We start from the raw sequence: 16,959 nt of genomic DNA, 5'->3' as shown, positions 1-16,959 counted from the left end.
AGGTGGCGGCGGGGGGCCCGCCCCGCCCGCGGAATCCAGGCGGCGGCGGGCCCACCCCGCCCGCGGAAGTCAGGTGCCCATGGGGGGCTGGGGTGGGAGGGAACCGGGCAGCGAAACTTCCCTGTTCACCACCTGGGAGGAGGAACAGTGGTGGCGGGGCCCTTTTTGGTCGGCCGCCACCCAGTAAGGCCTGTGGCAGCAGAGGTAAAGAACTCAGTGCGGGGAGGGGGAGGGCAAGAGAGAGTGGGACAGGAGGGGGAGGGAGGGCAGGCAGGAGAGATTGGGGCAGGAGGGGGCAGGAGAGATTGGGGCAGGGGGAAGTGGGGAAAGCCCGCCCCAAAGAGTGCACAGATGCTCTGTGTGGGTCGGCTAGTAATGTAAAAATATAAACCAGGTATATTTATTGGTTGATACAATGGCGACAATACGCATGATGGATTAGCTGCAATACTTCTCTTCAGACCATTTTAGATTGGGGAAAGTTTTGGATATAAGAGTGTGGACTTTAAACAGTGGGGTATAGAACACTGAAGCTGATTTGTATACGTTGAAACATCTGTTCTTCGTTGCAGTTCTTGTTTTATGTTTTAACTTGCGCAATAAAAAAAGGTCTGGAGAGAAGTTCTGCAGGTATATTTATGCAAATATGCATTAGCAGAAACATTTCAACACACAACAACATATTCCCATCCCACGTATTTCTTTCCTCACTCCCCCCTTTCTAAAGCACTTGGCACAGGTCACAATCACACTTGGCCACCTGGTACAGTGCAGGCCAGCGGCAACCACACCAGCCAGACCAGACTAAAGAGGGTTTGGGGGCCCCCAGGCGGTGTGGAGGCCCTGGGCTTTGGCCCTTAAGTCCAGGGGTAAGAGTGCCACTGGTGGAAATCATGGCTATTTGAGTCAACACTTACTGGGCTTTCCCGGTGTTAGATTCCTGAAAGAGAAATCAATGTTTTTCACATTAATGCCCCCATTAATGGGGGATGATGTGGATTGCAGTCCTACACATCTTGTGAGCTAAGGTTAGGAATCCCTGTTTTAGATTATGATAAATGTCTGATTTTAATCCAATAGTGTCCCAAAATTATCAGAACAGTTCTGCTGATGGAACAATCAAAAGTGCCTTTCAGCACTTGAAATCCACGTTAGAAAGAAGGTGTTGTGGCCAAGATCCTCAGAATCAATGGCCCAAACATCACTGAGAAATATTGCCATGAGAACTGATTGCTTTGTGCTTATGCTAAATAACCTTCTACATACCCCAAGGTGGTGGCACACTTAATAAATCCACACATTTATACTGCTGGAAGAGGCAGATAAATGGGAAACCTAATGCACAGCCGTGGAAATGTAAAGTAGTAATCTATCTTTGGATGGATTTATTTTTTTAAGGCAACATTTTTTATCCTTAGTCTTGCAGCAAGTTGGTAAGACTGATCTTTGTACTTAATGTGCAGAGTATTTAGTGTCACTTCTCTGCACAGAGAGAATCCCCATATAGGAAAAACCTTGAACGCAATCAAGTGTCTTTCTTGCTACGGATACAGCTTGCGTTTCCCTGAATGAAGACTATCTCCATGCAATATATGGGCAGGTTCCCCTGCAGTGAAGGAAGCTGAACTCGGGGGAGAATTGTCCTATGTGTCTATTTTTCATAAGGGGAAACTGAGGCACACAGAAGTTTCAGGTTTGCTCACCTCTCATGTTCTGTCCTATCATAAGGAACTACATTTCCCAACAATGTAAATCAAATGTATATGTTTTCACTTTCTAAATGCTGCTGGTTGCGCTGTTGTCTGGTAGTTTCTTGGTTTTATTAGTTCATGCACTACCAAGGCAAAATTAGTAGCTGCCTCTTTAGAGGCAGGAAATACTTTGGAGTATACATTTGCTGTCAGCTTGCACTATCTGTTATATGGGCACCCAGTTACACTTTACCTTGTTCATTCTATGCTTCTGTGACCAGGAATTAAGTCTGCACATAAGTTAGGTCTGCACAGACACTGAGCCAAAGGCAAATTAAACTATAGACAGACAGACTCACTAAGCTGTATATGGGACTCAGCAGCCCTACAGTTTTTCAGTAGCAAAACCAGAGAAAAACATAGTGTGGGGAAGAGGATTTGGAGGGGGCAGTTTTTACCTCTGTGGATTCTTCTGGATTCTGATATATTCTAACATCTTCATGAATCACCTTGGAGGAGAAAACAAAACAAAATGGGAACATAGGAACATAGGAAGCTGCCATATACTGAGTCAGACCATTGGTCTATCTAGCTCAGTATTATCTTCACAGAATGGCAGCGGCTTCTCCAAGGTTGCAGGCAGGAATCTCTCTCAGTCCTATGCCCTAACATCACCTGCAAACAGAAAGCTAGTGAGCTAGGCAAAACATTCAGGGAAACCCACTCACATTTCTTAAAAGTGTGTGTGGTAGCCAAAAGAGCGTGGCAGGGAGTAAGCAAGCTGTTGAAGTGGCCTGATTTGGAAAAACAGACTTGGGAAGAACTAACCTCGGGTTTGAGCGATAGAACCTCCTTTCGAGGTCCCAGAAAGAAACCTTCAAGGAAACGGGACAGAACGGGTGCCCTCATACTAGGGAATTGGAACGTTCCACTTCTTGTAATCAGGTTAGTAAACCTGTATGTCATTTATGCAATGCTCCTGCATAGGAATAGGGAGGGAAGACGCGACCAAGAGGTTCATGCAGATGAGACAGTAAATCTCTTCTGGAAAAGTTTGTATGGTTATGTGCAAAAAGACAAGAGTATCTCTTCTAAACAGCAATGGGACAAATTGTGGAAATGGACGTCGGACGTAACCCCCCCCCCCCGATTACCTGATGTGCCTTGTAATCCCCCACCCCTGAGTTACAGTACTACCTGCATATACTTCATAACTTGTGTGTTTCCAAATCCTTGTGTGTAAATCTTTGTAGATATATCATGTACAAACAACCACTTTGTATATAATTGTGCTTTGGCAACGTACTGTATGCTTTGGTAGTTTGTTGGTTCAATTAAAAAAAAAGAAATCTTGTCCTATTTAAAAAAAAATCTTTTCCTATCTTGGAGAAGCCAGGGAGGGAACTTGGAACCTTCTGCTCTTCCCAGAGCAGCTTCATTCCCTGAGGGGAATATCTTGCAGTGCTCACACATCAAGTCTCCTATTCATATGCAACCAGGGCAGACCCTGCTTAGCTAAGGGGACAAGTCATGCTTGCTACCACAAGACCAGCTCTCCTTTAGTGGTGAATCCACACTAAAAAGGAGGAGGTTCCTTTATAATCTTAGCATCATCTGCTGGCAGTTTTCAGCTATGTTGGAGATGGAGTTCTAGACCAGTGCATTGACCTTTTGCAACGATTATCTTAATGACCACTAGGGGCACTGGGAGTACAGGTAGTTAGTGAGGGTCTCCTTATCTGTCCCTGCTTTACCTCTACTCTATGACCCCTGCCTTGACTCCTCAGGTACTTCCTGTGGGGAGTCAGTCCTATTCCTTTCATCTTAGAGAGTAGATGGAAACATATCTCTCTTCACCTATCCATTATGTAGCCTTTAGACAGGACTATGGTCTTTCCTATCCAAAACATACTTCACCAATAAACCTATTTAGTTCAGATTGTCCAACAATCTCCAGGCGTGTTCTTTAGATAGCTGCTGGAACAAAACTCTGCACTCTACTCTGTAACTGGAGTGGGTAGCTTCCTCTGTTGGTGCTTTGAAAAATAATTATGAACTCCAACAAGTAATCCATGAAATAGCTGTGGAAGAACTGTCTTTTTTCAATCTCCTTTTATTCTAACTGGGAAAAGACAGTTCTTTCATAGTTACATCATGGATTGTCACAGATTGCCAGCAGATGGAGCTAAGACTATAACGTGACCGCCCTCTTCCTTTTGATTCTCCATTCCCCCCTTCCCCATCCCTGGTAAGGGTAAAGTTGTGCCATTGAGTCGTTGACTCCTGGCACCCATAGAGCCCTGTGGTTGTCTTTGGTAGAATACAGGAGGGGTTTACCATTGCCATCTCCCGCGCAGTATGAGATGATGCCTTTAAGCATCTTCCTATATCGCTGTTGCCCAATATAGATGGGGTTCATACCAGCAGGGATTCGAACCAGCAACCTCTTGCTCCCTAGGCAAGTTACTTCCCTGCTGCGCCCATTAGGTGGCCCATCCCTGGTATTGTGTGCTAATGTTGGAATACATCAGCATCTGGAAGGATCCAGTGTTGGATTTCTGAAAGAGAAATCACAGTATATTTCATATTAACGCTCCCATTCCCAACATCCTTACTGATTTTGATAGTGTTAGCTTTGAAGTCCATGGGTGACATTCAGCCTAACAGTGCACACACCAATTAACATTTTGCATGCACAACAGCGGTGAGGTGATTTCTGTAGTTCCTCCCTTCCACAGCCCTCTGTGCTTCCCAAAAATTTGTCCCTGAGGTTTCTGCAGCCTTCAGGGACATATTTTCAGGAGGCATGGAAAGCTGCAGAGGAAAGGTAGGATTGGCAAAAATTGCCTCCCCACTCCCCATTGTGCACACAGTGGTGTTCAGCATGCACAACATTAGTCTGGATGTTGGGCAGAATGCTTAGAATTGTAGTCTTATTTTAATGTCTAGTTTATGATTCAACTGTGGGTGATGGGTTGAGGCAAGCTGCCTGTCTGGGGAGCACTTGTCCTTTCATCCACTCCTGGCATTGTCTGTGCTGTTCTTGCTGCCTGCCCAGGACAGCAAAAATAGGGGAGTAATCAAGTACCTGGCAGACTATAATACATATTCTGGCAGACTACAATGTTTGGTGGGTCCAAAGTGATACAAGCATGACGTAGGTTGCTCTGCTGGTGGAGGATGAGTGGGTGGATTGAGGGAGGGACTGAAATGAAATTACTTTCAAGTTCTTTCTTGCCCTTTCAGTTTGGAGAAAGAGATACGGCAATGGTGTTGCTAACTTTAGTGACAACTAAGTGTTTGTGCAGCTCTTATTTGAAGTGCTTTCTTCTGGCACAGAGTCTATAGATGTCTAGATGATGACAATAGAAGTGAAGACAGACAATTGCATTTGGAAAGATCTTCTAGTAGGCTTATCCTATGGGCTCCTGGGGCTAAAGCAAGCTATCTAAAAATAACCTCAGCTTTTGCCTGAGTCAGGAATTAAAGTGTTCAGCGGGAGCCTCAGGAATCAATAGCTTTTTAAATTGTCCCTTTCACATGGTTGAACCACCTTGGAATCTGACATTGACCAACGTGGTCTGAAGAGCAGGGTAGCCATACAGACAAAATGGCCTTCTGAATGCTCCCATATTGGGAAATAAGCTTAAAAGCTGCCTTGTGATGATGGGTCCCCTCACTAATCAGCAGGAAGGCAGATTGCACATTCAAGCAAAGGGAAGAGAGCACTTGCTCAATTTCTTCAAGAGGACTTGAGCAAGTCAAGACATATATTTATTCTTACAACTTTTAAAAGAGCAGTCAAGACGCATTTGTTCACCCAGGCTTTTAATTAGATACTGTTTTAATTGTGTTTTAATTGTATTTTAATAGTTTTAATTTTAATTGTTGAAATGTTTTAATCTTTTATTGGCTGTTTTTATTGTTTTGTAAACCACCCAGAGAACTTGAGTTTTGGGCGGTATAGAAATGTATTAAATAAATAAATATTCATTTCCTCCCGTGGAACAGAATGGTTCTGCAGATGCATTTCCTAGTCCCAGAGCTGTGTGTTATAAAGCAGTAGCAGCAGTAGCAATGATAATAAATAAATATGTCTCAGATGAGAAAAGCTGGATTCTGCAACTTGTGAGGGTAATGAACATTTGAAAACTTTGCCTATATTTATTTTACATAATGTTGTGACCTGAGACTTCATCAGGTATTGTAACCCCTGCTTAGAGAGCAAAGAGGCACCTTTGGAAATTGTGACTCCTTTATAATTAGCAGGGGGAGAGCAACTGTCCCTATCCAACCCCAGCACAGCATCCCTCCAGTGGTCACAGGCGCTCTTACCCCTGGACTTCGGGGCCGAAGTCCAGGGCTTCCACACCACTGTTCCCTCTAACAGGGATTCCCAGCTGTTGTTGACTACAACTCCGAGAATCCCCAGCGGCAATAGCCTTTGGTTGGGGATTCTGGGAGTTGTAGTCAACAACAGCTGAGAATCCCTGTTAGAGGAATACTGCTCCACTACCTGCCCCCCACCCCAATTCTCTTTAGTTTGTCCTGGGTGGTGTGGTTTGTGCCCTCAAGAACCTACGTGTTAAAAAATGATGCTTAATTTGCAGTGGGGAGGGCCTCCAAAGGCCTTTAGGTCTAGGCTCCAAAATTATCTCCAAATGGTGAATTCTTCATTTGTACAGCATCACAGAATGCCTACAGACCTGCCTGCAATCAGCTTGTAGTGGCTGACATACTGGGCAAGGTTATGTGTGCCTTGTAACGTGGTGTTTGTGCAATATTTGGGCTTGCGCAGGGGTGCTTTTGTGCAGCTGCGCAGCCGCAATGCTACAAGGCATAGATCACCATGCCCCGTATGTCAGTTCTCACCCCTTTAAGTGGATGGCTATAGCTCAGTGGTAGAGCATGAACTTTGCATGTAGCCGGTGAGTCCGGGTAGGGATGTGCACAAAATACTTCGGGCACATCCCAGGGAGTGGGGAGGGGTTCCCTTAAGAGGAGGCAGGCAGGGAGAGGAGAGCTGGTCTTGTGGTAGCAAGCATGACTTGTCCCCATAGCTAAGCAGGGTCTGGCCTTATTGCATATGAATGGGAGACTTGATGTGTGAGCACTGCAAGATATTCCCCTTGGATGGATGGGGATGGAGCCGCTCTGGGAAGAGCATCTAGGTTCGAAGTTCCCTCCCTGGCAGCATCTCCAAGAGAGGGCTGAGAGAGATTCCTGCCTGCAACCTTGGAGAAGCCGCTGCCAGTCTGTGAAGACAATACTGAGCTTGATAGACCAATGGTCTGACTCAATATATGGCAGTTTCCTATGTTCCTATGTTACCTGCCCCTCCCGTGAACCTCCGCCGCCCCGCCCCGCCCCATTGCAGCACTGTTCTAAGAGAAACATCCCTGTGAAAGCGCCCGCCTGTGCTGCAGTCTCCTTTAAAACCACCCACTGCGGTGGCAGGATGCTTCCCTCAGCATCCCTTGCACTGTGTCGGCACTCAAATGACGTCCATTAGAATCCATTAGTACTAGCCGACCTGGCGCAGAGCATCTGCGCCCCTCATTCTCCCTGTCTCTCCCCTCTCTCTTCAGCCCCAGTTTGTCCCCTGCCACCTTCAGCCCAGGCTGCCACTTCCTCTCACCAGGCAGTGCTTCCTCTTGCCGCTTGGCGGCAGGCCTGGATGCCACTTCACTTTCTCTCCTGGGCAGCACTTCCTCTCGCTGGATGGCAGCTGGCACTGCCTCTTCCTTTTGCTGACCATTCACCTTCCTCTCCCCCTCCCCTCACTCGCAAAATCCCGCGAGAGCTGCCACGCATGGGATTAGCCACGGGTATGTCTTAGTGAATTTGTCTTAGCAAATTCTATTATTATTTCTTGTTTACACAGTCAGACAGGTGTTATTGACTGGTTTGTTTTATCCAGACATCGAGTCCTTCCCAAGGACCTGGGATGCCAGAATTTTATTGTCAATGGTTATAGATATCGTTGCAGAATATAGGCTGTTCCCAGTAAAGCTGCTTTTTGTAATTGGCTGATGGTGATTTAGTAACTTCTTCTTCTTCTTCTTCTTATTATTATTATTAATATTATTATTATTATTATTATTATTATTATTATTACATTTATATCCAGCTCTTTCTCCAAGGAGCCCAGAGCGGTGTACTACACAACGACCCTGTGAAGTAGGTTAGGCTGAGAGAGAAGTGACTGGCCCAGAGTCACCCAGCTAATTTTATGGCTGAATGGGGATTTGAACTCAGGTCTCCCCGGTCCTAGTCCAGCACTCTAACCACTACACCACGCTGGCTCTTCCTATATATAGAGATGGGACCTTCTGCACTGGGGCGTAGCTAGGGGAGAGGGGTCCTGTGTTCATCCCTCTCTCTGGCAGCCCCTCAGAGTGAGGGAGATAATGAAGAAAATAGAGAGAGATGGACCTGGAGGGCCCTCAGCTGCTGGGGGCCCGTGTTCTTTGAACCCTTTCACTCAATTACAGCTACGCCCCTGCTTCTGCATACAAAGCAGGTTTTCTACTATTGAGCTACGGCGCCAACTCTCTTTTTTATTAATGCAAAACCTACATCCCTGGTTTCAATTTGGTTTAGTCTGGAAGTCTGAAAGCTATATGCCTATGCCTTAAAACCTATGCCCTAAAACGATTAGCCTATTAAAACAGGGCTCTTTCAAATTAAGAAATCAAAACCCTTCTCTGCTCTCATACGGCAGCCTCTGGGTTATATTTGTGAAATACAGGAACTCATGAAGCCCCTTGTATTGATTCATTTTTTAAAAGCAGCTCTTACAAAATTCAAGGCAGATTCTGATAAAGGGTGTTTCAAATATGGCAGAGGTCTTAAACGTGTTGCCCTAATCTCATTCATTACTTAGGGGCAGAAGCAGTTAATGTTCTGTTCTCGAAGCAATAAATAGAAGATGTAGCGAAGCTGTTTAGCGATATCATAAATCTGATGTCCAATTACATTTGCCTCCAGCTTCCCCCGCTTTTGTATAAGGAATTATAGTGATTCATTAAGAGCCCCAGTTGGTGCAATGGTCAGAGCGACAGAGAGGCAAACTAGGGGACAGGCCAGATACATACCTAAATAAATGGTTAAGAAGAACATAGGAAAATAGGCAGCTGCCATATACGGAGTCAGACCATTGGTCCATCTAACTCAGTATTGTCTACCCAGACTGGCAGTGACTTCTCCAAGGTTGCAGGCAGGAGTCCCTTTTAGCCCTATCTTGGAGATGCCAGGGAGGGAACTTAGAGCCTTCTGAATGCAAATGCTCTTCCCAGAGTGGCCCCATCCCCTAAGGGGAATATTGTACAGTGCTCACACATGTAGTATCCCATTCAAATGCAAACAAGGGCAGACCCTGCTTAGCAAAGGGGACAATTCATGCTTGCTACCACAAGACCAGCTTTCCTCAGGAGGCATCCCCAGGAGACCAGGAGGCATGAAGGTGTCTCCTTTTCACTAAAAATAGCCATGAGGTGCCCATCCTGATTCGGACCATGGCACTTGGGGGCAGGGGAGATTTCTTTGCGCACACACACACCACCAAAAATTGCCCCCTCAAGTGACCATTTTCAGCAAAAAGCCACTTCAGGTACAAATAGCTGTTTGGAGAGGTGGGGTGGTATAATGTGCAGAAGGAAACTTATGTATGTATTTAACACCTGAACACATGCACAGCATAATGTCTGAATGAGGCTCATGTTAGGTTACATTTAAACACCTGAAACATGTGAAGGCAACAGGTGTTGTCTGACCCCCTGTAATCATATAAAGGCAGGACTGGTGTGCCAATTGGGCAGGGCTGGAACAGCATGCCCTCATGTGGTGGACCACTGCTTGGATGAGCTAGCATGGCGTTGTGGTTAGAGTGCTGGACTAGGCCTGGGGAACCCCAAGTTCAAATCCCCACTCAACCATGAAACGTACTGGGTGACTCTGAGGCCACCACTTATCTCGCAGCCTAACTTACCTCACATAATAAACATAACCACGTATACCACTCAAGACTCTTTGGAGGAAAAGTGAGTATAAATATAAATAAATAATTGTCTGAACAGACTCTTAATAGACTACTTCATTCTCCTAGATAGAAACATACTGTACATACATAGGAAGCTGGCATATACTGATTCAGACCACTGGTTCATCCGGCTCAGTATTGTCTACACAGAATGGCAGAGGCTTCTCCATGGTTGCAGGCATGAATCTCTCTCAGCCCTATCTTGGTAGATACAGTAAACATTTTGGGGACTGAATATGGGATTAAGGAAAAAGTCTGGGCGGGGGGGGGGAATTGGACAGATTGGGAAGAAAAAGTAATGCTTAAAATCACCATGTGGAAAAAATGGAGCCTCGCCATGTACCAGAAAGCGGTTTACATCCGGACTTACCTGATACCCCCGGTGCTTAACCTGGCGGTAGTCTAGCCTCCCCCGCTCAATCTCCTTCGGAGAGTTGAAAGCCAGATCTTCCGTCTAGTATGGCACACAGCGTCCTTCCCTTTGGCCCGTGCAGTAGCATTTAAGGAGGTTGAGCGGGGAGTCCTAGCCCTACCTGCCCTGCAACCCTATTTTGTAACTGAATTCATGTCCTACAGTTTTGGAAACCGGATTTTCGTGAATGTCCATAATATGTCCAACCTCCTGCAAAAAACCTGGGTCTCGCTTTTCGCTCTGCATTGGTGCAAGTCAGCATGGGGCATAGCATGGTGGGGGAAAGGATTTTTCAATGGTAATATCACACAAGTATTAAAAAGAGAACACCCGGACTACTTGAGAGATTTGTTATTCACACTTAAAACATGGAAGGTTGAACCGGATCTGTTTACAGGATCCTCCTCAGTTAAGCAGCTAAGGAAAACAATTTATGGAGAGATTCTAGAAGTGGGTTTCTTAAAACCGGATTTAGAACGTAAACGCTACAAACACCGCACTTCACAGTACTTGTTGCAACCCGATCACCCTATCGCTCTCTTTAAAGAGAAAAAAGTTCCTTTCCATTTATGGGAAACAAGGTGGTGCTTATACCATCAAGTACTACCACTTAATGTGGCTAAGCCATGGCTCCCAGTGGACCAGCAAGAGTGCCCTAAAATCACCTGTAAACAGAAAGCTAGTGAGCTAGGTAAAACATTCAGGGAAACCCACTCACATTTCTTAAAAGAGTGTGTGGTAGCCAAAAGAGTGTGGCAGGGAGTAGCCAAGCTGTTAGAGTGGCCTGATTTGGAAAAACAGACTTGGGAAGAACTAACATCGGGTTTGAGCGATAGAACCTCTTTTCGAGGTCCCAGAAAGAAACCTTCAAGGAAACGGGACAGAACGGGTGCCCTCATACTAGGGAATTGGAACGTTCCCCTTCTCGTAATCAGGTTAGTAAACCTGTATGTCATTTATGCAATGCTCCTGCATAGGAATAGGGAGGGAAGACGTGACCAAGAGATTCACACAGATGAGACAGTAAATCTCTTCTGGAAAAGTTTGTATGGTTATGTGCAAAAAGACAAGAGTATTTGTTCTAAACAGCAATAGGACAAATTGTGGAAATGGACGTCCGATGTAACCCCTCCGATTACCTGATGTGCCTTGAAATCCCCCACCCCCAAGTTACAGTACTACCTGCATATGCTTCATAACCTTGTGGGTTTCCAAATCCTTGTGTGTAAATCTTTGTAGATATATCATGTACAAACAACCACTTTGTATATAATTGTGCTTTGGCAACGTACTGTATGCTTTGGTAGTTTGTTGGTTCAATAAAAAAATCTTGTCCTATAAAAAAACTTGTCCTATCTTGGAGATGCCAGGGAGGGAACTTGGAACCTTCTGCTCTTCCCAGAGCGGCTCCATCCCCTGAGGGGAATATCTTGCAGTGCTCACACATCTATGCTCCCATTCATATGCAACCAGGGTGGACCCTGCTTAGCTAAGGGGACAAGTCATGCTTGCTACCACAAGACCAGCTCTCCTCTCCTCTTTCAGACATTATGTGTGGAGTCAGTGTGTGTGTGTGTGGGGGGGGAGAGACTAAATCAGGGGTGGAGTGGGAGAAACTTGCACCTCTTTAAACTAGGTCAGGTGAGTGGGACATATGTCTGGGACTGCTGTTGGATGAAGGGAGACATCACTGAAAAGCCAGCCAGCGCTCCTGGCCCTAGCTACTATCCTGAGGTGAAGTTTATTTTATTTTATTTTATTACATTTATATCCCGCTCTTCCTCCAAGGAGCCCAGAGAGGGGTTCTACATACTTACGTTTCTCCTCACAACAACCCTTTGGAGTTGGTTAGGCTGAGAGAGAAGTGACTGGCCCAGAGTCACCCAGCAAGTATCATGGCTGAATGGGGATTTGAACTCGGGTCTCCCCGGTCCTAGTCCAGCACTCTAACAACTACACCACTGGCTTGCTTATGTGAGGGAAAGAAGAGGGGGTTCAAGAGCAAGCAACAGCTGGGAGTTTCTCTCTCCCCCCCCCTCCCCCACCCTGCTAGATTTCACAGCAGAAAATGATGAGAATTTTGAGGTTCTGAAACTAGGATAAGCATTTCAGGTTGATACACTGTACTTGGAAAGGTCTGGGATGCTGCTGTGATGTTTCCATCGGAAACATTCGTATTTGGTGCCATCTAGTGTTGTTTCTTGGTAGTTACCAAAATGCCATTTCATGAAAAAAGTCCTTTGGTTTATTCCTGACATATCAACCCTATTCAGACATTACGCTGTGTGTGCCTCAGATTTATGTGCACATGCACAATTTTGTGTGTGAATGACTATGTATTCATTTAAAAATTAATAATAATAATAATAATAATAATAATAATAATAATAATTGAACTTGGGTACAGATCCTGTCAAATGCAGGTACAGATAGAAAGTGTACTGGTGTACAGGGAGTTCAATGTATTATTATTATTATTATTATTATTACATTTATATCCCACTCTTCCTCCAAGGAGCCCAGAGTGGTGTACTACATACTTGAATTTCTCTTTCACAACAACCCTGTGAAGTAGGTTAGGCTGAGAGAGAAGTGACTGGCCCAGAATCACCCAGCTAGTTTCATGGCTGAATGGGGATTTGAACTCAGGTCTCCCCGGTCCTAGTCCAGCACTCTAACCACTACACCATGCTGGCTCTCGTAATGTAATGCATGAACTGAGTGCAGAGAGAAAGCTTGAGGCACAGACTCCTCACTTAAATTTTCAGAGAGAGGAAATACACTTTTGTGTAGGAGAAAATACATTTTGAGGTTGGAAGATATGCATTATCAGGTTTGGCAGGGCTGGTTAGTAAAATGAGGGGAAACTCAACTGCTTAGGAGAGATCTGCACCCCAGGTCCATTTGCACAGATCTGTGCATCCGTACATTGCACACAGATTGTACATGCATTTAACATAATGAGGCTGTTCTCATGAGCAGCCAAACCTGGGCTTGACTGCCCATGAGAACTGGCAGGAGCTGAGTGGCTCCTGGCAGCAAACCCGGCTAGGGAGCCTGCCACTTAAACAAGATTACCGGAATGAATGCTCCCTTAACCCCATTTACATGACCATGTGCCAGCACTGAAGCACTGACGGGTGCCCACTTATCTCTGGGGGAATCCCCACAATGCACCGTGCACTCACGCAGTGCATTGTGGGATCTTTGGGAACTGGAACAAGAAGTTCCAGCCCTGGATCCCTCCTTTCTGATCCATGCTTCACAGAGCAGGGCTATTCATGTGGGAGTGTAGCGCATGCTCACCCCCCCCCCAATCATTTGTCTGTGGGGAAGGTAAGCTCTTTGGAGCTGCCCCTGCCCCACCCCACTCCTGGCTATTGTGAGAATCGCCTCAGTGTGTGAATAGGGCTACATAGTTAAGGACCAGCTATAAGGCAGGCAGCAGAGAGAGGACTAAATGAAAAGCCAGCCTGTTTTTATTTTATTTTATTTTATTTATTTATTTACATTTTGTATCCCGCTCTTCCTCCAAAGAGCCCAGAGTGGTGTTCTACATACTTAGGTTTCGCCTCACAGCAACCCTGTGAATTAGGTTAGTCTGAGAAAGAAGTGACTGGCCCAGAGTCACCTAGCAAGCATCATGGCTGAATGGAGATTTGAACTCGAGTCTCCCCGGTCCTGGTCCAGCACTCTAACCACTACCCAGCCCCCACTGTTTTTGAAGTACAGTTCCCATAATCCCCAGTTACAGTGGCCAGTAGCCAGGGATTATGGGAATTCTGGGCCAACATCTGCAGGAGAGCCAAAGTTGAGCAGCCCTGGTGTAGGGCAGGGTGTTATTAAACACATGCATACATGATTTGGGACCAAAGTTTAACAAAGTTTAACAGGGGCGTAGCAAGGTTGGAGTGGGCCCAGAGACGAGATTTTAAAATGCCCCCCCCCCCCGCAAAGTCCAGGGCCTCCGCACACCCCAGGCCCCCAAGGATTTAAGTCTGATATTTCAAAACAAGTATGCTGCCTAGATATACATTTCACTGAATACACACACACACACACACTTCACAATATATAGTGATAGACATTGAGTACTATATATATTTGTGCTACTTTTAATGCCTAGAACACACTAGAAACACTAATTATTAAAATGGGACCCTCACTGCAGATTAGCAAAGGAGACTCTCAACCATGCAGTGTGAAGAACCTATGTATGTTTTCTAAGAATTCTGAACCAATTCAGTAAAGTTTGATTCCAGGAGGTTTTCACAGGAGGCTTTTAAAGCCCTTTAAGACACATCTCCTCTGGAATGGAGGTGCTGCATTCACATGTTGGCCAGATTTACCCTGAAGTCCCTGCGAGTTATTGGGGAGCAGTTCACACACAAGAAAAATAAAATAAAAGCACCACACATGCGTCACAGTTCTCACTCAGACCTTCTGGGTTGCAAAACAACTTGAACATAAGTGCATTTATGAATGAATGAATGAAAATAAATAAAATATACTTGTTCCAGAAGTGTTTGTAATTTTCTGACATGAAACAAGCCACTTATAGGACTTTTTATACAGTTTTTTAAGCCAGCAAATTTTCCAAGCTGTTTTAAATTAAATATTCAGAAACTTCTCAGTCTCTCTCCCCTACCCCCATATCAAAGCCCTATGGCAAGCAGATCTCTATATATCCGGGGGGGGGGCGGGTTTGACCACAAAAAGGAGTTCATATTCTACCTGGCAAATGCTGGGCTGGGCAGAGGGTCTGCTGCAGAGAGCTGTGGGGGCTGGCCAACCAGCATGCCTCCTTCCTTGTTTGTTTGCTTGCTACAGTAAGTTGGGGCCTCCCTGCAAGCCTACTCCAGTCCAGGCTTCATGGAGGCCTACAGGGAGGCCTCCCTGGAAGCCCCGCTCACCCGCCGATCAGCTGAGAGGCGGGGAGAAAAGGAGCTCTTTGCAGCTTGCCTGATGCTTAGATTGCTGGCCAGGAGGACAAGCAGGAGAGAGGGCGAACAGGGCAAGTGGCTGAGGGGACTTGGGGCTGGGCAGGGGGCAATGGGGAGTCATGTGAAGTGTCTCTGCCCCCCCCCCAAGGCAGTGAGGCCCCCAGACAACTGTCTCCCCTTGCCTAATGGTAGTTCTGCCCAGTTCATCATGGGGTGACCTGTGATGTGGATGCAATCAAACTATCCAAGATGGTAAGATCCAGTTGCATGGTAAGGAGCTCCAAATGAAGATGCAGGTAGTCTCAGGGCAGCAATTGGTTTCATTTATTGACTTACTTGTTCATTATAATAGTATTCATTCAGTTATTAGCCTACTTTGTTTATTTTATTTATTTATTTTTACATTTATATCCCACTCTTCCTCCAAGGAGCCCAGAGCGGTGTACTACACACTTGAGTTTATTCTCACAACAACCCTGTGAAGTAGGTTAGGCTGAGAGAGAAGTGACTGGCCCAGAGTCACCCAGCTAGTATCATGGCTGAATGGAGATTTGAACTCGGGTCTCCTGGTCTTAGTCCAGCACTCTAACCACTACACCATACTTTCCAGTAGGCTTATGAGATCACCAGGCATTCTCTGTGTGTGCCCATCAACTTCGCAACGTCTGGACCAATATGAACCAAATTGGGTACAACTGTAGGGTTACATAGGACAACCTCAATGACATAGTTTGTGATGATGTCATCCACCCCGATCCAAGATGGCAGACGCGTGAACTTTTGAGGTGCAAGTGGGCTAACTTGTGAACCACCTAAACGATTTGAACCAAATTTGCTACAGATGTAGGGACACAGAGGAAATGCCAAAGGGTGTGTTATATGATGATGTCATCCACTCCAGTTCAAGAAGGCGGCCGCGTGAACATCTGAGGTGCAAGCAAGCTATTTTGTGGACAGTCTAACCAATTTAAACCAAATTACATACATTTGCAGTCAGTGACACATAGGGACACTTCAGTGGTGTAGTTTGTAATGATGTCTTCTACCGCGATCCAAGATGGCGGACGTGCAAACTTTTGAGGCACAAGTGGGCTAACTTGTGAACTGCCTAACCAATCTGAACCAAATTTGCTACAGATGTAGGCATACATAGGGATGCCCAAATGGCATGGTGTGAGATAATGTCATTGTTGGGAATTCTCTCTGGTAGGAGAAACCCTTTTTCATTATAGCAGAGTACACAGAGGCACAACACAGCGGAATTTGGTCAGGCATGCGTATATGCTGAGAGTAAAGTAACTTGGAGCCAGTTCATAGTTTCAAATCAATATAAATTGTATTTATTAGAGAACTCCATTCTAGATAGGAAAGTGAGGACTTAGGATCTCAAATCTATCTAGCTAGCTGGATGCAGATGGATTCTGCATCTCTGCACACATGGTGCAGGGGAGAGGAGCTTGCATGTTGCAAGGTAGAAGGAAGAGGAAGAGGAAAAGTGGGGAGAGAGGAAGAAGAAGTGCAAAGCAGGAAGGAAGGTTAGTCCCTAAGAGTAGCAATCTACATTCCAAAGGGATAGTGTCAGAGCAGTAGAGAAGGGATGACCAATGTCTTGACCCTTTAGCCCTCTGACTCACTAGTCTGTCCTCCACTGTCTTTGAGACAAGAGACAGCACAAAGTCCTTCACTTCCAACAGTCATTTACTCCAATTCATGATGGTGGCCACATGAACATCTGAGGCACAAGTGGGCTAATTTGTGGACTGTCTAACCTACGGATGTGCGAAACGTTTCGGATACAAAACGTTTTGTATCCCAAATAGCCTGTTTCAGGTGTTTTGTAGACAAAATAAAACACCCATTTTCCATATCCAA

The 16,959-nt window shown here is 45.6% G+C and overlaps 1 long non-coding RNA gene across 1 annotated transcript in view; it reads right to left on the bottom strand.

Moving 5' to 3' along the window:
* The window catches only part of LOC128328924 (uncharacterized), a 35,084-nt gene extending 20,100 nt beyond the window's left edge, over positions 1-14,984 (bottom strand). Inside the window, exon 1 of the long non-coding RNA XR_008309450.1 lies at positions 14,879-14,984. This is a non-coding gene — a long non-coding RNA (uncharacterized LOC128328924). The remainder of the gene's footprint in view (positions 1-14,878) is intronic.
* Between the last annotated feature and the right edge of the window lie 1,975 nt (positions 14,985-16,959).

The sequence above is a fragment of the Hemicordylus capensis genome, chromosome 1, assembly GCF_027244095.1.
Source record: "Hemicordylus capensis ecotype Gifberg chromosome 1, rHemCap1.1.pri, whole genome shotgun sequence".
Taxonomy (NCBI): Eukaryota; Metazoa; Chordata; class Lepidosauria; order Squamata; family Cordylidae; genus Hemicordylus; species Hemicordylus capensis.
The sequence above is the reverse complement of the archived record's forward strand: the minus strand, read 5'-3'. Positions and strand labels throughout refer to the sequence as shown.